At 38.0% G+C, this 21,578-nt stretch overlaps 1 protein-coding gene across 5 annotated transcripts in view; it reads left to right on the top strand.

Moving 5' to 3' along the window:
• Window positions 1–9,550: 9,550 nt before the first annotated feature.
• The window catches only part of LOC140497226 (phospholipid-transporting ATPase ABCA3-like), a 309,351-nt gene continuing 297,323 nt past the window's right edge, over window positions 9,551–21,578 (top strand). Inside the window, exon 1 of one of the 5 annotated variants that reach the window (XM_072597909.1) lies at window positions 9,551–9,655. The gene's annotated coding sequence lies outside the window, so the exon portion shown is untranslated. Of the gene's footprint in view, window positions 9,656–9,932; window positions 10,282–21,578 lie in introns of those variants that run through there. The other 4 variants (XM_072597910.1, XM_072597908.1, XM_072597907.1 and 1 more) reach the window with 4 other exon arrangements.

The raw sequence follows: 21,578 nt of genomic DNA, 5'->3' as shown, positions 1-21,578 counted from the left end.
ATGCTGGAAAAATGTGCAAACAACAGAAACACTTTATTATAAAAAGTTACCACACTGACAGGGAAGAACAAGAACAAACTCAAAAGAAAATAACTTGAAAATAGCTATAAACAATGCCTCAAAGAAGATTTGACTGAAGACATGAAAAAATTTCTGGAAGAGTTAACAAAAGAATAAGATAAAATACTGGGAAAAGATATGATGCAAGAAAATTATGGGAAGAGAATCATTTGCTCAGTAAGAGAGGCACAAAAAATATTGAAGAAAATAACACCTTAAAAAACAGAATTGGCCTAAAGGTAAACAAGGTGCAAAAATTCACTGAAGGAAACAACTCCTTAAAAAGCAGAATTGGCCAAATGGAAAAAGAGGACAAAAGTTCACTGAAGAAAATAATTCTTAAAAAATTAGAATTGGATAACTGCAAGCTAATGACTCCATGAGACATCAAGAAACATAGTCAAAAGAATGGGGGAAAATGTAAGAAAATGTGAAATATCTCATTGGGAAAACAACTGACCTAGAAAATTAGATCAGACAGAGATAATTTAAGAATTATAGGACTGCCTGAAAGCCATAATTTTAACAAAAGAGCCTACCTATCATATATCAAGAAATTATCAAGGAAAATTGTTTGAATATGGAGGTGAAATAAAAAAATTAAAAGAATCTACTGATCACCCCCAAAAGAGATCCTATCATGAAATCTCCCAAGAATATCATAACCAAATTACAGAGCTCCTAGGTCAAGGAGAAAATATTGCATGCAGTCAGAAAAAAAAATCAAATATCATAGAGCCACAGCCAGGATCAGACAAGATTTAGCAGCTTCCATATTAAAGGAGCAGTGGGATTAGGATAGGACATTCTGAAAGGCAAGGAAAATAGCATTACAACCAAGAATAATAACCTACCCAGAAAAACTAAATATAATCTTCCAGGGCAAAAAAAAATTAGTTATTTAGCTAGATAAAGGACTTTCAAGCACTATTGATGAAAAGACCAGAGCTGAATAGAATTTTAATTTCTAAACAGAAGACTCAAGAGAACCATAAAAGGGTAAACATGAAAGAGTAATCATAAGGGACTTAGTGGAGTTAAACTGTTTATTTTTCTATGTGGGATGATGAACACGCAACTCCTAAGTAGTTTATCATTATTAGGACAGTTGAAAGGAATCATAAATAGAGGGCATGGGTATGAGTTGATTATGTTGGGATTATCTCTTTAAAAAAGTAGGAATGAGAAAAATTGATGTGCTGAGAGAAGGGAGAAGGGAGAGGTAGCATAGGAAAATTTTCTCAGATAAAAGAAGTACACAAGGAAGAGCTTTTATAGTAGAGGAGAATATGTGGCAGGCTTGCTTGAACCTGACTCTCAGAAATGGTTCAAAGAGGGAAGAATATAGATGGATAGGTAGACGGATAGATGGATGGATGGATGGATGGATGGATGGATGGATGGATGGATGAATGGATGGATGGATAGATAGATAGATACATAGATACACAGATACACAGATACAGATACACAGATAGATAGATAGATAGATAGATAGATAGATAGATAGATAGATAGATAGATAGATAGACACTCAATTAGGTATAAAAATCTATCTTTCCCAACAGGGAGATAAGAGGGGAAGGGGAATAAAGATATGAAGGGGGGGATACTATGGGGAAGGGTAGGTTGAGAGAGGCAGTGGTTAGAAGCAAAACAGATTTTTGAAGAGGAACAGGAGAAAGAGAAAGAAGAAGAAACAACATAAAATGGGATGGAGGGAAATGCACCATGATCATAACTGTGAGGGTGAATGAGATGAGTTAAACACATGGAATGAAAGGAGATAGCAGAATGGATTGGAAACCAGAATCCAACATTGTGTTGTATATAAGAGACACATTTGGGACAGAAAGACACACATTTAATTGAAGAGCTGGAGCAGAAGCTGTTATCCTTTAGCTGATGTGAAGAGAGCAGTGTGGCAATCATAATCTCAGATAAAGCAAAAGCAGAAATAAAACTAATTGAAAGAGTTAATCAGGGAAACTCCATTTAGCTAAAAAGTGAAACAGACAAATATCAAAAAATTTTATACCAAGTTTCTCTGGCAAAGTCTTCATTTCTCAAAAATATATGTAGGAAATGGAATCAAATTTATAAAAATAAAAATTGTGGGTGGCCAATTAATAAATTGTGAAAGGATATGAACAGGCATTTTTCAAAAGAAGAAATCAAAGGTTACTATGGTCATATGAAAATACTCTAAATCACTATTGATTAAAGAAATGCAAATTAAAACTCTGAGGTACCACCTTACACCCATCAGAAATGACAAGTACTACAGGGAATGAGAGAAAACAGCTACATTAATAAATAGTTGGTGGAGTAGTGAACTGGAGAACAATTTGGAACTATGCCCAAAGGAGTATAAAATTGTCCACACCCTTTGATCCAGCAATACTACTACTAGGTCTATACCCCAAAGAGATCAAAGAAAAAGGAAAAGGACCCATACATACAAACATGTAGCAGCCTTTTTTTGGTAGCAAAGAACTGAGAATTGAGAGAAATGGGAAAATGTTGGGAAATGGCTGAACAAGTTGTGATATATGATTGTAACTGAGTACTAATGTGCTATAAAAAAAAGACTAAGGGGATAGTTTCAGAAAAAGCCTTTGAAGATCTATCTATGCAAAGTGAAGTGAGAAGAACTGGGAGGTCATTGTGCATAGTAACAACAATGGCACAATGATGATCAACTGTAATAGATTTGGCTACCCTGATTAATATAGTGGTGCAAGATAATTCCAAAGGACTCATAATGAAAAACTGCTGTCCTCCTCTAGAGAGAGAGCTGATGAACTCTGAGTACAAATAGAAATATAACTTTCTTTCATTGGAGGGTTTTTTTTTTTTTGCTGTTTTTGTGATATGGCTAATTATGGAAATATGTTTTGTATGTTCTTATAAGTTTGATTTCGTACTATTTGCCTACTCAGTGAATGGGAGAGGCATGGGAGGGAAGAAGAAAATCTGGAACTCAAAATTTAAAAAGAAAAATATATTTAAAAATTTTTATAAAGAAATAATGTACAAATGAGAGAATGCTAAGAATTCAACAAGTTGGGAAAGGAAACTCAAGCAAGGGGGCTATGTTGCTTTAGAAAGCCACGGAAGTGGAGACACTATTAAAGGGTAGCTTGTCCATTTTTCCTACTACTCCCCTATTTCTGATTATATTTTATTTAGATTTACTTTCCCCTAAAGTTCATTATATCATGGCAAAAATAGTGGATTCTGAAAGAAAAGTGCAAGCTTTGGCTGGCTCTTTTATACTGAAAGAATATTGAATGCAGACTCAGAAATGGAATGTTAACTGAGTACCCAGGCTAGTTCAGAGAGTTTCATCACCAAAGGGCTGTCTAATAGCTTCTTTTGGTCATAGCTACTCATGAAAACTTTCCTAAGGCATAGATTGCGGGGATCTGCAAAGAGTACCTGCATTGATGAAATGACAGAACCATGATGCATTTCATTTGTGTGACACACCTCCTTGTGTACTCCACAATGGGTACTTAATGCTTCAGCCAAATGTACTACCACAATATGCCTTATCACTGAGACATTATGTTTTTCTACCTCCTCAGACTTCTTTGTAATTTCATTTTCAAGCACTGCTTGAGACCTTTAATAGATACACTTTGCTCACTCGAGGGAAGAAGAAATCATATTGTGAGGCAGAAAAGAAAAGTCCACTGCTTGACAGCTAGGTGTTCGATTAATTTGGACAATGCTGTAATGTGGTCTATTATTTAAATTTGAACTTCATTTTTTCCATTGGGCTATTACCAATGACCATATTTTATATACCGTGTTTCAACACATAATCGTAGCCACCACACAATCATCACATCCTGTTTTTCTACTCCAAAAACTGATTTATAATTTTTCATGGTGTAAATATAGTATAATATAATGCTGTTCATCATGCTGCTTAAAAGGTAATCAGAGTAACAATACATTCAGCAGAGGCATATGGATACACATTTATATCTCACACATTGTGAGCCACAGCACACATCAGTATGTTTCTGAAAGCTGGAGCAAATGGGGGAGGTAGGCAAATGAACCTTCCATGAGTAAGTCATGTGATATGGTAAGATTTGCATCTTCCTGTTAGTTAAACTGTGCAGTTCATCTGCCATCGATACATTAATTTCTTTCTGATTGTGGGTAAATATAAAAACGATTTTGTGGACATCAAGCTGAAAGTGATCGTGTTTGCTGAACAGCATGGAAACAGCTGCAGAATGACAGATTCCAGTGAGAGACTGGCAGAAACTAAAAGACAATACTGGCATAAAGGTTTTAAAAGCTTCACATAATGATCACATCCCAGTGTTTTGTAAAACAATTTGTCATAAAATCTGTGAGTTATGCAATGGAATACAGTAATTATAACTTTCATTTCACAGGATTCATTATTCACACTAACTGGTGCTTAGCTACATACAAGGGTTGGTCATAAATTCATAGGAACATAGATTTAGAGCTGTAATGGATGGAAAGGTCACAGAGTCCAACCCCCTTATTTGAAAGAGGAGTAAACTAAGGTCCTGAGATGTTAAGGGACTTATCATCGGTTATGGAACTACTAACCAAAGTGTTATGTGAATCCAGATATTCCTGATTTTAAATGCAGTGTACTAACCATTATGACCTGCTATTTCAATAATGTAGATAACTGAAAGATCTAATTATACTCACTGATTTTTAAAAATCTGTACTCTCAACCAAAATTAATAATTTTTCTTTAAAACAAAAACTTAGTTTCTGTGCTTTGTGGTAATTTCCTTCCTTGGTAGTATCAAGGAGTAGATTCTTCTCTACTTTGTAACACAATAAGAATTAAACATCTGAGTATCATTCTATCTTGTCTACTAGGACTTCTGAATTTGGGGCTTATTAGACTATCAATCCCTTAATTTCACTGGGAAAATTTCTTAGAAGAAATTGATGGGATCCTAATAAAGATGCCCCCAGTTAAAATATTCTGACTTCACTACAGGTCCACTGTACCTACCTAGCATCCTGCCCCTCCCCCCTTCACAATGTCTTCACTTCTTCATAGATACCTCACTACTCACTAGAATAGCAGGTGTGTCCCTGAACTCTTAGTTACCACAGAAACAGCAGGTGCATCCATGTGATGGGAACCGAGCCGCAGCCTCTACCTAGCTATTGCCCCAGATCCATTCCCACATATTTGAACTGATGTATTCTTGTATTCAATCACAATCACATCATCCATCTAGCACAAGACAGGATCACAATACCTAACTATTAATCTTGAACAGACTGGACCATGATAGCTAGCCAATTGGAGGACTGAATGACCAAAATGTTTAATCACAGAACTCCTCCATTACCTAATCCCTTAACAAATTCCTCCTCCTGCCTTTTTAATATTAATCATATTCCTTTATTCTATGTAAATTTTTGTTATGTAATTGCATCTTTACCCTATAAAAACCAGATTGCTCTTTTTGAAGTTACTGGTTCCTCTTAGAACTTAGCCTGCATTCTGAGAGGCATCAGTCTCAATAAATGCCTGTTAGAGATATGCTTGACACTAATAAGGTATCAAGGAAAATTTATTGCAAGGGGGCAGAGCAAAGGTGGCAAAGTAACAGCATGGACTTTCTAGAGTGCTCCCCTAAGCCCAGCCAAATACCTGTAAAAAATGGCTCTGAACAAACTCTGGAGCTACAGAACCCAAAGAGTGATGGACTGAAGCAAATCTCCAGGCTAGTACATCCTGGAAGGTCAACAAGAAGTATCTATGGCTCCACTCTGGCAGCAGGGCACAGTGCAGTGTGGGCCATGCCCACACAGACAGGACCTGATAAGGCCTTGGGGAGACTGAATCTCTCACACCTACAGGGGTTTCCAGATTTCACGACCCCAAAATGCTGTGGACAAATTGGAAGGTCAGTGGAAAAAGCCTGTGGGACCAGTGCAGGACAGTGGAGTAGTCTGGCCGCAGCTCTAGGGTGGCAGATGGGAGAGGAAGCAGAGGAACCCACTGCAGCCACAGCAGCAGCAGGGGCAGTTGCAGCCACTGTTTCTGGAGCTCTAGATCCATAGATTGTGGGGAAATTGAGCCAGCTGACAGTACATCCCATACCAACACTAGAAGCAAAGATCTGCCTTGACAAAGAGCTCAAAAGTCAACTATAGAATCTTTATTTTGGTGACAAGGAAGACCAAAACATGCAAACAGAAGAAAACAAAGTCAAAGCTCCTCTATCCAAAGTCTCCAAGAAAAATATGAATTGGTCTCAGGCCATGGAAGAGTTCAAAAAGGATTTTGAAAATCAAGAGAAGTAGAGCAAAAATTGAAAAGAGAAATGAGAGCAATGCAAGAAAATCACAAAAAGTCAACTGTTTGCTAAAGGAGACACAAAAAAATGCTGAAGAAAATAACATTTTAAAAATAGAATAACCCAAATGACAAAAGTGAACCAACAAGACAATGAAGGAAAGAATGCCCTAAAAAGCAGAACTGGTCAGACAGAAAAGGAGTTCCAAAACCTCACTGAATAAAATAATTCCTTAAAGATTAGAATAGAGCAGATGGAAGCTAATGACTTTATGAAAAATCAAGAAATTATAAAACAAATCCAAAGAAATGACAAAAATAGCAGACAATGTGAAATATCTCATTGGAAAAACAGCTGACCTGGAAAACAGATCCAGGAGACACAATTTAAAAATTATGCAACTACCTGAAAGCCATGATCAAAAAAAGAACCTAGACATTATCTTTCAAGAAATTATCAAGGAAAACTGCCCTGATATTCTAGAACCAGAGGGTAAAATAAATATTGAAAGAATCCACTGATTGCCTTCTGAAAGAAATCCCAAAAAGAAAACTCCTAGGAATATTGAAGCCATATTCCAGAGTTCCCAGGTCAAGGAGAAAATATTGCAAGCAGCCAGAAAGAAACAATTTGAGTATTGTGGAAATACAATCAGGATAACACAAGATCTAGCAGCTTCTACATTAAGGGATTGAAGGGCTTAGAATATGGTATTGCAGAGGTCAAAGGAGCTAGGATTAAAACCAAGAATCACCTACCCAGCAAAACTGAGTGTAATATTTCAGGGGGAAAAAATGGCTATTCAATGGAATAGAGGACTTTCAAGCATTCCTAATGAAAAGACCAGAGCTGAATAGAAAATTTCACTTTCAAACACAAGAATCAAGAGAAGCATAAAAAGGTAAACAGGAAAGAGAAATCATAAGGGACATCCTAAGTTGAACTGTTTACATTCCTGCATGGAAAGATAATATTTGCAACTCTTGAGACTTTTCTCAGTATCAGGGTAGTTGGAGGGATTATACACACATATATAGACAGAGGGCACAGGGTGAGTTGAATAGGAAGGGATGATATCTAAAAAAAATAAAGGGATGAGAGTGGAATATATTGGTAGAAGAAGGGAGAAATAGAATGGGGTAAATTATCTCACATAAAAGAAGCAAGAGAAAGTTTTTTCAATGGAGGGGAAGAGCAGGGAGGTGAGAGGGAAAAAAGTGAACCTTACTCTCATCACATTTGGCTTAAGGAGAGAATAATGCGAACCTTCACTTTGGTATGAAAATCTATCTTACTCTACAAGAAAGTAGGGAGGAAAGGGATAAGTGGAGGGGGGCTTGTTGGGGATGATAGAAGGGATGGCAAATGGGAGGAGGGGTTAATTAGAAGTAAACACTTCTGAGCAGGGATAGGGTCAAAAGAGAGAATAGAATAAATGAAGGGCAGGATAGGATGGAGGGAAATATAGTTAGTCTTTCACAACATGACTTTTATGGAAGTCTTTTGCATAACTAGACATGTATAACATATATCGAATTGCTTGCCTCCTCAGTGGGGTTAGGTGGGGAGAGAGGAAGAAAGAGATATTGGAATTCATGTTTTAAAAATGAATGTTAAAAATTGTTTTTACATGCAACTGGGAAATAAGATATACAGGTAATGGGGTATAGACATCTATCTTGCCCTACAAGAAAATAGATAGGGATAAGGGAAAGGAGGGGTGTGATAGAAAGGAGGGCAGATTGGGGGAATGGGGTAATCAGAATGCACACTCTCTTGGGGTACATGGAGGGGAGAGATGGGGAGAAAATTTGGAAGTCAAAATCTTGTGGAAATAAATGTTGAAAACTAAAAATAAATCTTTTTTAAAAAAGAAAATTTATTGCAGCAGAATTCAGGGGATATTTGGCCAAAAGTGAGCTCAACACTGCCTCAGGAAGGAAGGGCACTGAATACAGAAGTCAGATGAGCTATATACCTTAGTTCAAGACAGATCCTCCCACCAGGAGATGCAATTGATCTGTTCTCCATTAGGTCACCATCTTCTCTCCATGCCCATTACATAACCATCCCTTGTATGATCCTCCCTCCCAAATATGCTTTAACATAGAACCCATGATTAGAAAATGGAGGGCTTTATGTGGGGTGTGTCTGCCTATATACATGAGCTTCATTAAGCAAGCGCAGTGAAGAAAAACCTTCTCCAGGTAACTCTACCTCCTTTTTCCCTGGCTAGTTTCAGCTAGCTGTAGATTTGGTCCCTTTATCAAGGACTTTGTAATTTTCTGGAGGCCACTGTCTGTCTCCTGATTGGTTGAGTCCACTTGTAGTCTGCTAGCCTCATTATCTGATTTATTGTCAATGATTTCATCAACTAATAATAACTTGCGTAGAAATTTAACTTTTTGCCATCTCTCACATGCCTATACTTGGATTAGAGACGGTCTGACTCTGAATTCTTTGAGATAGTTTCACCACAACATATCATGAAACTCCAACAATTTTTGGCATCTTAGAATTGAAGCCTCAACAAAATCACTGTGATAAATGACAATGCTTTTGGTAAATTAGCTTTCTACATCAAGTCTCTCTACTGGCTTCCTAGTCCCTTCGTGAAATAGATGGATAATTCCTCTTAATCTCTCTCCCTTGTCTTAAAACATCTTGGAGCTGGATGTGGAATTTACTGAAAACCACACCTTATGTATGAATGTCCTACAATACCCCTGACATGTGGTTATTCAGCCTCTCTTGCGCATGCTGAATTCATAAACTTTCTGCTTCTGAGGCAGTTCTTACCACTTTTGAATTGCTGTAAATATTATGAAAGGACTCCCATCAAGCCTAAATCTGCCTCTCTGTAATTTAGGTACCAATAGACAACCACAATATTCCACCTGCAGGCCAGGTGCTTCAGGTATTCCTACGACACCTGTGAAGTCTGGAGTCCTTGCCATCCTCAATATCCAGGGCGTGAACTCCCAACGCATGTCCCCTTCCACTATGTGCCAGACTTGGCTTTATTTTGGAGTTCATGACCTCTTGCCTCTTGGTCACATGGCAAGATCTGATTTCCCACCCCTCCACCCACAAGCAAAATGTTTAAGAAGGCCTCCCTCTACTTTCTGAAAACAAGGCCCAGGCTCGTGCCACATCGGAGGGGCAGAGGTGGCTGATGGGAATTGAACCCCCAGGACGTCGGGCAGGGCCACTCCACAAGGACCCCTCCTCCTTCTGCAGCAGTGCAAAGGGGCCAGGAGAGGCAGGCAGTGAGCATATAGGGAGGTATGTCCAGCTTCAGGTTCCACCCACATAGCAGGGACGGCTAGGATTACTGTTCCTGAACTCTCCATTTTTTTCCTCCAAAGACCCCCTGGGAAGGAAGTCTCAGGGAAGGAAGTTGTGGAGAGACACCATGACATCTGCCTCATGCACGAGCGCAGATAGGGAGAGGGCACCAAGGAGGGGGTGGAGGAGGTTACCTCTAGTAACAGGTGAAATACTGCTTAGAGGCCGTTGGGAGGGGGAGGGGGGCAGGCATCACGTGTTCCCCTCGCTCTTACCCGGTGGTTGGGCAGCCGCACGGCGGTTGTGCTTATTGAGTTGCAGTACTTACTGAGAAGCCACAGTGGGAAGTGAAAGTCCAGAGGTGGAGCTGGGCCCTGGATGAGATTCCTGAAAGTTCTCCATTAGGCCGGGAAGGTGACTGTGGTCTTGCCCTGCCCCCTGCCAACTCAGAGAGGTGGGGTGAGTGCGCCCACTCTGCCCATGTGCGCTTCATGCTGCCCTGTGGCTCCTCTCACCTCTCCTGGTTTGCCTAGCCCTTTTTGGCAGAGACTGCCTTGGCTTCTGCCATCCAACCTGCATAGTGCCTAGAAGGTGTTGGGGCGGAGAGGTAAGAGCAGCATTTCCACTCACCCCGAAAAGCAGCCTCAGTAGCTTAGAAGATTGTGGATGGGTTTTATTTTAATGTATTTAATTTATGAAGCATTTAGCTTTCCTTTCCTACCCCTCCCCCCTACTTAAAAAAAACAAAACCCTTGTAACATGTAGGCATAAATAAGTGGAGTGGTATTGGGTGTGTCCAAAGTTTGGTATATGATAGTGCCCCGGGATCCTGCCTGATCACTTATTGGATCAGAGTTCTTACTGGCTTCAAAATGGCTTATTTGTACAATGTTACTATTAGGGATACCGCAAACATTGTTTCTCTGGTTCTGCTCTCTTCACTTTGTATCAGTTTATCAGAGTCTTTCAGGTTTCTCTGAAACTTTTTCACTGTTTCTTTCAGCACAAGAGTATTCCATTATATTCACAGAGCATCATTCCCTCAACCATAGATAGGCAACCTGAGTTTCCAGTTCCTTGAAAGTATAAAAAGAGATGATTGAAATATTTTTGTCCCTCTGGGTCCTTTTTTTCTTCCTTTGATCTCTTCAGGGATATAGACCTAGTAGTATTATCACTGGATCAAAGGGTAGGCAGAATTTAATTGCTCTTTGGACTTATGTCTGTTATGGAGAAATACTTTCTTTCTGAGTTACTGTGCCAACATATATTTACCACAGCACAGAAGTTGTAGAGGTAAAAACCTAGATTTTGTTATCATGTGCAAGCACAGTTCAGGCCTCAGAGAAAACAATGAACCTAAACAAAAATTAGAATACTAACAAAGGGCTCTCAGAGACAAAGTCACAACAGAATGACAGAGAAATATTCTTTCACCTATTGCAGTCTTGTACATTGCAATTTTGGCCATAAAAGTTAAAGAAAAGATTGATCCCCTGCTTCCTTCATTGTCATAAATGTTGAACAAATTTTGTTGAATTTCATGGGTCAACAAAACTAGATAAACAGACTTTATAGGTAAGCTAAGTCAGGTTATAGATTAAACTCCATTAAGAGGGTTCATAAAAAGGCTAATTGAGGGGGAAAGATTTACATATTCCACCGGCTTCTTATGTAAGAAATGCTTAAGGCCTAAATGAATTTTCACATCCCATGGAACAGATTTTGGTCAGATAAGGTCAATGTTAAGAGAAGACAGACTTCCAGTTAACCAAAAGTTGCAGAAAGAGTGGCCTAGAGGCCTGAAAAATGAAAATTAATCAAATGAAACCAAAATTCAAAAATTCCCATTATAATTTAACATGGTGTTTCAAAATGATTACATCAATTCACAGACCCAGCACTAGCGCATTGATGTGCTTGTTTTATCTTCAGCCCCTCCAGAATTTGTCATTCTCTCTCTCTCTCTCTCTCTCTCTCTCTCTCTCTCTCTCTCTCTCTCTCTCTCTGGTCAACTTTGACATGTGATAGGTTTGAGGTATATCCTCATGGTTCTTTTAACTTGTATTCCTCTAGTTATTACTTGATAATTTGGATTTTTTCCTTTAAAAACTACATAATTGCCCATAATTGTCCACATAGCCTCCCTGATAGAATTCTCTCCCTTTTCCTTTCTGCCAAACCATGTGCACTCTACTAGTGATGGCTCAACCCATGGTGATTCCTTGAAAGGGTATTTAACATTTTCTTCAATCTGCTTTATGCCAGTACTGAGGATTTCTCAATTCTACATTTTCACAATTCTCATATTTTTTTCCATTTTTATGTATTCTTGCTCTCACATTGCTTGTGTTAACAGAATTTTAAATGTAATCCAGATAGGACTAATTTCTAATCTGGAAAATAGTCAGAACCAACAACAGAGCAGGTTAGAGAGAGGTGTTTCAGGGGTCAAGCAGTGGTTTGATTAATGAATTTCAGAGTACGGAAAGTGGATTGCAAACCTTTGAAGTTCTCCTGGAGGAAAACAGGGTATTTGGTGGGAGATGCTAGAAAGACAGTTTATATACATGAATCACAAGTGGGAAAGGGGTGGGGGGCAAGGAGAGAAGGTGGATTACAACACAATCAACAAGGCTGTGATTAAAAAATTAGATATTTGTAATGGTAATTTGAATTAGAAAACCTTCCCTGTTCATTAATAGGTCCCTTAAGTCACATGGAGCCTGCGGTGGGAGGAGTTTACTGCATGGATGGAGCAGGAAGAGGCACAGCTAGAGCAGAGCTGAGAGGAAGTTAGTCTAGAGAACAATCAGAGCTAGGAAGGATGCAGGTTCCTGGGTAGAATGAGTGATTTTTGTGATTGTTTAAGATTTGGTTTAAGAGATCCTGCTTCAACCAGGAGAACTTCGTACACAGCAACAACCACAGTGTACTAGGAATTTTTCTGGTAGACTCAGTCCTTCACAACAATGCAAGGACCTAAAAAATCTCAATGGACTTTTGAGGCAAAGTGGCTTCCACATCCAGAGAAAGATCTATGGAAGTGGATCCCAGAACGAAGCAAACCATTTTCTCTTGTGTTTATTTTGTTTTGTTTCATGGTTTCTCCCATTCATTTTAATTCTTCTATGCAACATGACTAAGGTGAAAATGTATTTAATAAGAATGTATGTGTAGAACCTATATGAGATTGCACTCTGTCTTGGGTAGGGAGTGGGGAGGGAGAGAGGAAGGAAGGAGAGGGAGGAGGAAGAATCTAAGATATATGGAAGTGATTGTAGAAAATGGAAAACAAATTTAAAAATTTTTTTTTGAAAAAGAGAACCTGCTTGTGATGAGTGTAATGGACCTGGTTTGTGGGAAGCCTAGCAGAGTGAAGGCTTGGGGATGGTGTTGTTCTCTGCATTGTTATTGTATATAGACTTTTTTTTTTGTTGTGATGGATTTGGGTGTCAATAAATGTTTTGTTTCTGCCTTCCCTGTGGAGAGTTTGTGGTATTTCTTAATTCTGAATTGTGCAGTGATATACATGGCTTCCAAGGGCGCTGTGTATATTGCATTGGTGCTACAGTATTTCAAAACTGCTAAATATTTAATGAGGTATATATAGTTATAAAATTGGTAATAATGATACTACTAATAATATTAACGATAGTAGCAGATTTTCATTCAAAAATCTTAGCTATTATGAAAGTACATAAGGTACTTTAAAGATGTAGCTTCAACATATTAATGATGAATCAAATATTAGATATTTTCTGTATGCCTGAAGATCCAAAATATGGGTAGTTTAAATTTATAAGTAAAGGACTGATGAAATATTAACTATTAGGGAAACATCAGGAAGACATTCAAGCTCTAAATTGAGGTTAGTGAAGTTTTGCTATTTGAGGTAAAAATTCCTGGGACTGTAAATTTACTGTTGTTTTGAGCTTTGATTACTGGGATAGTTATCTGAATTGTCAGTAGCCAATAGTAGAAAATGGCATGTGCAGCAATCTGAGAATTGTTTAAAGGTGGATGTTGTGCCTGCGAAAAGTTGTGGGGACTACCTAGAACACAAACTATATAGGATCCTCCTAATTCTAACCTAGTGAAAATTCCCTACCTGGTTAATTCTGAGCCTTGCCTTTAACACTCCATGACTACATAATTGGCTGTCAGATATGACTCATGGCTGGCACCAAACAGAACTAGGGGAGTTTTTTCCTCTAATAAGATATATTATGTCCCTCCTTTCCCTTTCATAGTAAATTTCTATAATCAAGAAGTTTTTTAAGTACAGTACTAAATCTGTTTTATAATAGATTGATGCTGGAACATCTCTGTTACTATAATTGGATGCAAGTATGAACATCTTACAATTTTAATCTATATTTGTTATAATCTATAATCATAATACAGGGATGATATCCTCCACAGGGGAAAATGACTACACAAAGTAATAAACAAATTTTATATAAAAGCTTTCTAATTGAATGGAATAGCAATTTTTTAAAAAAAAAAAGGCAACAGGTTTATTAAAGTATTTCCTCCAAAGAACTATATACAGATGTATATGACTGGCTTCCAAAGTATATCTAATTATGGAAATTCAGGCTTTGAGTTTTAGTTTTAAGTTTAGTAATATGTTCTGGTAATAAGTCCTCAAAATGGGATCAAAGATTTATTAATTAAAGATTAATTGGATTTTACACAAAAAAATTACACAATTGATGATGATACAGAAAGTTAAATTATTTTCCCATTTTTTAAAGTATCTGTCTGATAATCTTAAAGGGGAGAAGAATGTATTATGTCACATCCTCATAAATTTTCAAGATTCTTATATCAGGTATAGGTTTTAGGTAAGGGTAGAAACAGTAAAGGATATATAAACTGAAATTCTCTAAAGTTTCATAATTGGAAAATCAAATTTAAGTGATTGTACTAAGCTATATTAATTCAGAATTATCTTATAACCTCTAGATTTGGAACCACAAAGGTCCTTTTTAGAGTTGAAGCCCTGCTGTAGAGTACAAATTTGAGTGTCAGCCTCTTTTTTCCAATTGCGTTTTACTGAGAGTTTCCTTAATAGAAGGTAGATTACTCTCGGTTTGTTACTTGGTGGTCTCAAGCCACTTATTAAAAGCATCCCATTCCAGTTATTTAACCTTTTTACTGGCATTATCAAGACTTAGTATAAACCCTACTTAGTCACATTTATTGCATAAATCGCTGTAGTCTTGTTTGTTAGGATTTGGTTTAAAATTTTTGATGTGATATTGTTTGATTCATCTTAATGGTCTATAATTTTCCATCTATGTTTTTATCCTTCCCTGGTTCATATATCAGAATTATATTTGTCTCATAAAAGGATTTTGTTGAGTGCTGTCTGTCTCATTTTTTTTTGAGAATAATTTGTGAAGTATGAATGCTAGTGGTTCTTTAAAAGTTTGATAGATTTCTTCTTTTAATCCATCAGGATCAACATTTCTGTTCCCCCCCCCTTTTTCAAAAACAATTGTTTATTTTGACAATTGTTTAAAAAAATTTTCTGAGTTCTAGATTCTCTTTTTCCCAGCAGCCCCTTCCCTACAACCCTGCTGAGAAAGCAAACTTATTTTTTTAATTTAAAGTTCTAAATTCTCTCCCTTACTCCCACACTTTGCCTATCCACTGAAAAGGCAAGCAATATGATATCAATTATACATGTGAACTCATGCAAAATACATTTTTATGTAAGTTGTAGGTAGAAAGAAAGCAAGAAAAATAAGGTGAGAAAATTATACTTCATTTTTTACTCAATTTATTAGTTCTCTCTCTGGGTAGGGATAGCATTTTTCATCCTGAGTCCTTTGGAATTTTCTTACATCACTGCATGGCTGAGAGTAACCAAATCTTTCATAGTTTATCCTCATATAGTATAGTGTATCATATAGTATTGTATAATACTCTCCTAGTTTTGCTCACTTCACTTTGTATCAGTTCATATAAGTCTTTCCAGATTTTCCTGAAGCTACCCTCTTCATCATTTCTTACAGCACATACCACAACTTGTTAAGCCATCTCCCAAATGATGGGCCTTCCCTCAATTTAAAACTCTTTGCCACCACAAAAAGAGCTGTTATAATTGTTTTTTTTTTACATATAGGTACTTTTCCTGTTTCTTTGATCTCCTTTCGATACTGATCTACTAGTGGTATTGCTATGTCAAAGGGCATGCTCCATTTATAACCCTTTGGGTGTATCTCCAAACTGTTCTCCAGAATAGATAGCTCAGTTCATAACTCCACAAAAAAATGCATAAGTATCTCTATCTTTCTATATCTCTTGCAGCATTTATTATTTCTCTTTTCTGTCTTGTTAACCACTCTGATAACTGTGAGGTGATACCTCAGAATTGTTTTAATGTTTTTAATTAATTTCTCTAATCAATAATGGTTTGAGCATTTATAAAATAATTGTACATAACTGCTTTCTTCCACTGAAAACTGCTTGTTCATATTCTTTGACCATTTATCATTTAGAAAATGGTTCTTATTTTTATAAATTTGACTCAGTTTCCTATATATTTGAGAAAGAGGCCTTGATCAAAGAAACATGGGGTCAAAATTCTTTCCCAGTTTCATGCTTGCCTTCTAATTTTGGCTGTGTTGATTTTCTTTGAATAAAACCTTTTTAATTTCATGTAATCAACATTATACATTATACTTCCAGTAATCTTTATTCCTTATATTCTTGTAAACTCTTCCATTATCTAAAGATCTGACAGGTAAAATTTTCCATGCTCCACTAATTTGTTTAGGATGACACCCTTTATGTCTAAATCATGTACCCATTTTGACCTTTTCTTGGCATATGGAATGATCATGGTTCTCAAGTTGTCCAATAATTCTTAATTTCTCCTTGATCTGTTTTCCAGGTAAATTGAAATATTTCATATTTCTTCTATTTTTTTCATTCTATTAGCTTTACCTTATTGTTTCTTGACATTTTATGGATTCACTAGCTTCTACATGCCTAATTCTACTTTTTATTTTTATTTTTTTTTATTTAACTTTTAACATTTATTTTCACACAATTTTGGGTTGCAAATTTTCTCCCCTTTTATCCCCTCCCCCCCCAGACCCAAGCTTTCTAATTGCCCCTGTGACCTATCTGCTCTCTCCTCTATCCTCCCTCCCTGCCCTTGTCTCCGTCTTCTCTTTTGTCCTGTAGGGCCAGATAGCTTTCTTGACCCCTTAACCTGTATTTCTTGTTACCCAGTGGTAAGAACATTACATTTGGTCCTAACACTTTGAGTTCCAACTTCTTTAGCTCCCTCCCTCTCCACCCCTTCCCCTTGGAAGACAGGCAATTCAATATAGGCCATATCTGTTTAGTTTTGGAAATGATTTCCATACAAGTTGTGTTGTATAGGACTAACTATATTTCCCTCCATCCTATCCTGTCCCCCATTACTTCTATTTTCTTATGGTCCTTTCCCTCCCCATGAGTGTCGACCTGGTATTGCATTCTCCTCCCCATGCCCTCCCTTCTATCCTCCCCCCCACCCTGCTTGTGTCCCTGTCCCCCACTCTCCTGTATTATGAGATAGGTTTTCCTATCAAAATGAGTGTGCATTATATTCTTTCCTTTAGTGGAATGTGATGAGAGTAGACCTCATGTTTTTCTCTTGCCTCCCCTCTTTATCCCACCACTAATAAGTCTTTTGCTTGCCTCTTTTATGAGAGATAATTTGCCCCATATAACTTCTCCCTTTCTCCTCCCAATATTTCTCTCTCACTGCTTGATTTCATTTTTTTTTAAGATATGATCCCATCCTCTTTAATTCACTCTGTGCACTCTGTCTCTATGTATGTGTGCGTGTGTGCATGTGTGTGTGTGTGTACTCCCACCCAGTACCCAGGTACTGAAATGTTTCAAGAGTTACAAATATTGTCTTTCCATGTAGGAATGTAAACAGTTCAACTTTGGTAAGTCCCTTATGACTTCTCTTTGCTGTTCACCTTTTCATGGTTCTCTTCATTCTTGTGTTAGAAAGTCAAATTTTCTTTCCAGCTCTGGTCTTTTCATTAGGAAAATTTGAAAGTCCTCTATTTCATTGAAAGACCATTTTTTCTCCTGAAGTATTATACTCAGTTTTGCTGGGTAGGTGATTCTTGGCTTCAGTCCTAGTTCCTTTGACTTCTGGAATATCCTATTCCATTCCCTTCTATCCCTCAATGTAGAGGGTGCCAGATCTTGTGCTATCCTGATTGTATTTCCACAATACTTGAATTGTTTCTTTCTAGCTGCTTGAAATATTTTCTCCTTGACCTGGGAACTCTGGAATTTAGCCACAATGTTCCTAGGAGTTTCTCTTTTTGGATCTCTTTCATGCGGTGTTCTGCAGATTCCTTGAATATTTATTTTGCCTTCTGGTTCTAGAATCTCAGGGCAGTTTTCCTTGATAATTTCATGGAAGATGATGTCTAGGCTCTTCTTTTGATCATGGTTTTCAGGTAGTCCCAGAATTTTTACATTGTCTCTCCTGATTCTATTTTCCAGGTCAGTTGTTTTTCCAATAAGATATTTCACATTATCTTCCATTTTTCGAATCTGTGCAGTATGTTCTGAGATATCTGTCTTTCTCATAAAGTCCTTAGCGTCCATCTGTACCATTCCAGTTTTGAAAGATCTATTTTCTTCAGTGAGCTTTTGAATCTCCTTTTCCATTTGGTTAATTCTGCTTTTGAAAGCATTCTTCTCCTCATTGGCCCTTTGCACCTCCCTTGCCAACTGAGTTAGGCTAGTTCTCAAGGTGCCAATTTCTTCAAGATTTTTTTGGTTCTCCTTTAGCAGGGAGCTGATCTGCTTTTCATGCTTCTCCCTCATCCCTCTCATTTCCCTTCCCAGTCTTTCCTCCACCTCTCTAACTTGATTTTCAAAATTCCTCTTGAGCTCTTCCATGGCCCAAGCCCATTGGGTGGGCTGGGACACAGAATCCTCGATTTCTGTGTCTTTGCCTGATGGCAAGCATTGTTCCTCCCCATCAGAAAGGAAGGGAGGAAGTGTCTTTTCTCCGAGAAAATACCCTTCAATAGTTTTATTTCTTTTCCCTTTTCTGGGCATTCTCCCCAACCAGTGACCTGACCTCTGAATGTTCTCCTCACACCCACCTCGCCTCCTGGTCCTCCCAGCCAGCGTTTGGGGACTGAGATTCAAATGCTGCTTCCCACCTTAGGGTTTTGGCGGGGGCAGGGCTGCTATTCAGTGTGAGAATTAAGTTCAGGTGGTCAGGGGCAGGGCCGCCTCTCTGGCTCAGTTCCCTCAGGGGGTTTATGCACAGACCTTCCACAATGGATCCAGGCTCCCGCCCGTTTGGGGAGCCCCTGTCTGTAGCTGCCTCTCAGCTTCTATCTCCTGGGGGGGCCGAGCCATGGGGGCACCCCACTCCCCTCTCAGCCCGCCAAAGAGACTCTCTCACCTACCCCCGTCAGTCACCTGTTGGTGGGGGGGTTTGTGCCGCCGCTGGAGATCCCGTCTCTGGAGCCTTCTCAGATCTGTGCCTCTCGGAGCCGCGGCCGCTGCCGCCGCCGCAGGTCTGGGCTGGGCTCCGCATCTGCAGCGCGACGGACCTTTTGCGAGAGGTTTGCAGGTCCCTCTGTGGGTAGGGGTTCCCGCGTGGCCGCTGGAGATCCCGTCCCCGTAGCCCTCTCGGATCTTTTCCTCATGGTGTCGTGGCCGCGGCAAGGCTGCCCTCTGCTCCCCGTCCTGGCGCCCAGTCCACGGCGCCAAGGACCCCCCCGCGAGAGGTTTGCAGGTCTCTCCGGAACAGAAATCTCCCTCGCTCCAATATTCCGTGGTCTCTGGGTGCAGAATTCGCCCTGGGTTGGTTCCCTCTAGCCGTTCTGTGGTTTGTGGGTTCGGAGCTATGTGTATGTGCGTCTTTCTACTTCACCATCTTGGCTCCGCCCCCTAATTCTACTTTTTAAGAAATCATTTTCTTCAGTGAACGTTTGTATCTCTTTGTCAATTCTTCCTTTTAAAGAATGTTTTCCTTCAGTAAAATTTTGTGCCTCTTTTTCCATTTGGCCAATTCTATTTCTTAAGGAGTTCATTTCTTCAGTGAATTGGTGTACCTCTTTTACTATTAAGCCATTTTTTTTGGGTTTTTTTTTTTCCGTTTAAGGTGTATTTTCACCAATATTTCTTTGTGGCTGCTTTGCTAAGTTGTTAATCCTCTTTTCACAGTTTTTTCTTGCATCACTACTCCTTTTCTCAGTTTTTCTTTATCTTTTTAAAATCTAATTCTTTTAGGAGCTTCTATTGAACATTTTTCCAGTTTTAATTGTTTTCATTTATGGCTTTGTTTGTAGTTGTTTTCAAGTTGTTGTCTTGTGCATTTGCATCATAATCTTCCTTATTGTTAGAGTAGTTTTTTAGTGAAGTTTTAATAGTTGTTGTACCTGTTCTTTCAGCCAATAAGCTATCTTTTACGTTTCTTTTTTATTCTGAACTTGAGAAATAAAACAAGCATTTCTATAACATATTAGAATAGAAAAATTGATAATTGTATGGAATTGCAAATCTGTCATGTACAAATTTCTATTCCTTTTAAATACAGAATAAAGTTATCATGTAACTTTATCTTTTTGGTATATTCATTTTTTCAAATTTATTTAGTTTTAGTTTTCAACATTTGCTTTTATAAGATTTTGAGTTATTAACATTCCCCCTCCAAGACAGCATGTAGTCTGATATAAGCTATATACATATGACCATATTAAACATATTTCCACATTATTCATGTTGTGAAAGAAGAATCAGAGCAAAGGGCAAAACCATGAGAAAGAAAAAAAAACAATAACAAAAGAGAAAATAGTATGCTCTGATCTGCATTCAGACTGCATAGTGCTCTCTCTGAATGTGGACAGCATTTTCCATCATGAATCTTTTGGAATTGTTATAGATCATGACACTGCTCCGAAGAGCTAAGTATGTCAAAGTTACTCATCACACGATGTTGACATTACTATAGACAGTGTTCTTCTGGTTCTGTTTACTTCACTCAGCATCAGTTCATGCAAGTTTTTCTAGGTTTTGCTGAAGTCTGCCTGTTCATCATTTCTTATGGAACACTAGTATTCCATTACATTCACATACCACTTCTTGTTCAGCCCTTTCCTAATTTATAGGCATCCCATTAGTTTCTAATTTTTGGCCACCGCAAAAAGAGCTGCTTTAAATATTTTTGTATATGTATGTACTTTTCCTTTTTTATGATCTCTTTGAGATACAGACCAAGTAGCGGTATTGTTGGATCAAAGGATTTGCTCAGTTTTATAGTCCTTTGGACATAGTTCCAAATTGCTCTCCAGAATGGTTAGATTACTTCACAATTCTACCAACACTGCATTAGTGTTCCAATTTTCCCATATCTTCTCCAACATTTACTATTTTCCTGGTTTGTTATGTAAGCCAGTCTGATGAGCATGAGGTGGTACCCCAGAGTTGTTTTGATTTGCATTCCTCTAATCAATAGTGATTTAGAGCATTTTTCTTTTTCTTTTTTTTAATTTTATTTCTTTACAGTGTTTTACAATCACTTCTATATATCTTAGATTTTTCCCCTCCCCCCTACCTCTCTTAGATGGCATACAGTTTATATAAGGTCTATACATACATTCCTATTAAATACATTTTCACCTTATTCATGTTGCATAGAAGTATTAAAATGAATGGGAGAAATCATAAAAAAAACCAAAACATAATACAAAAGAAAACGATCTGCTTCATTCTGCGATCGAATTTCATAGTCATTTTCTTGGATGTGGAAGACATTTTGCTTTAAGAGACCATTGGGAATTATTTAAGTCCTTGCATTACAATAAAGTACTAAGTCTGTCAGAAAAATTCCTCACACACTGTGACTGT

The sequence above is a fragment of the Notamacropus eugenii genome, chromosome 3 (assembly GCF_028372415.1).
Source record: "Notamacropus eugenii isolate mMacEug1 chromosome 3, mMacEug1.pri_v2, whole genome shotgun sequence".
NCBI classification, from domain to species: Eukaryota; Metazoa; Chordata; class Mammalia; order Diprotodontia; family Macropodidae; genus Notamacropus; species Notamacropus eugenii.
Note: the sequence above shows the minus strand (reverse complement) of the source record. Positions and strands in the feature narration are given on the sequence as shown.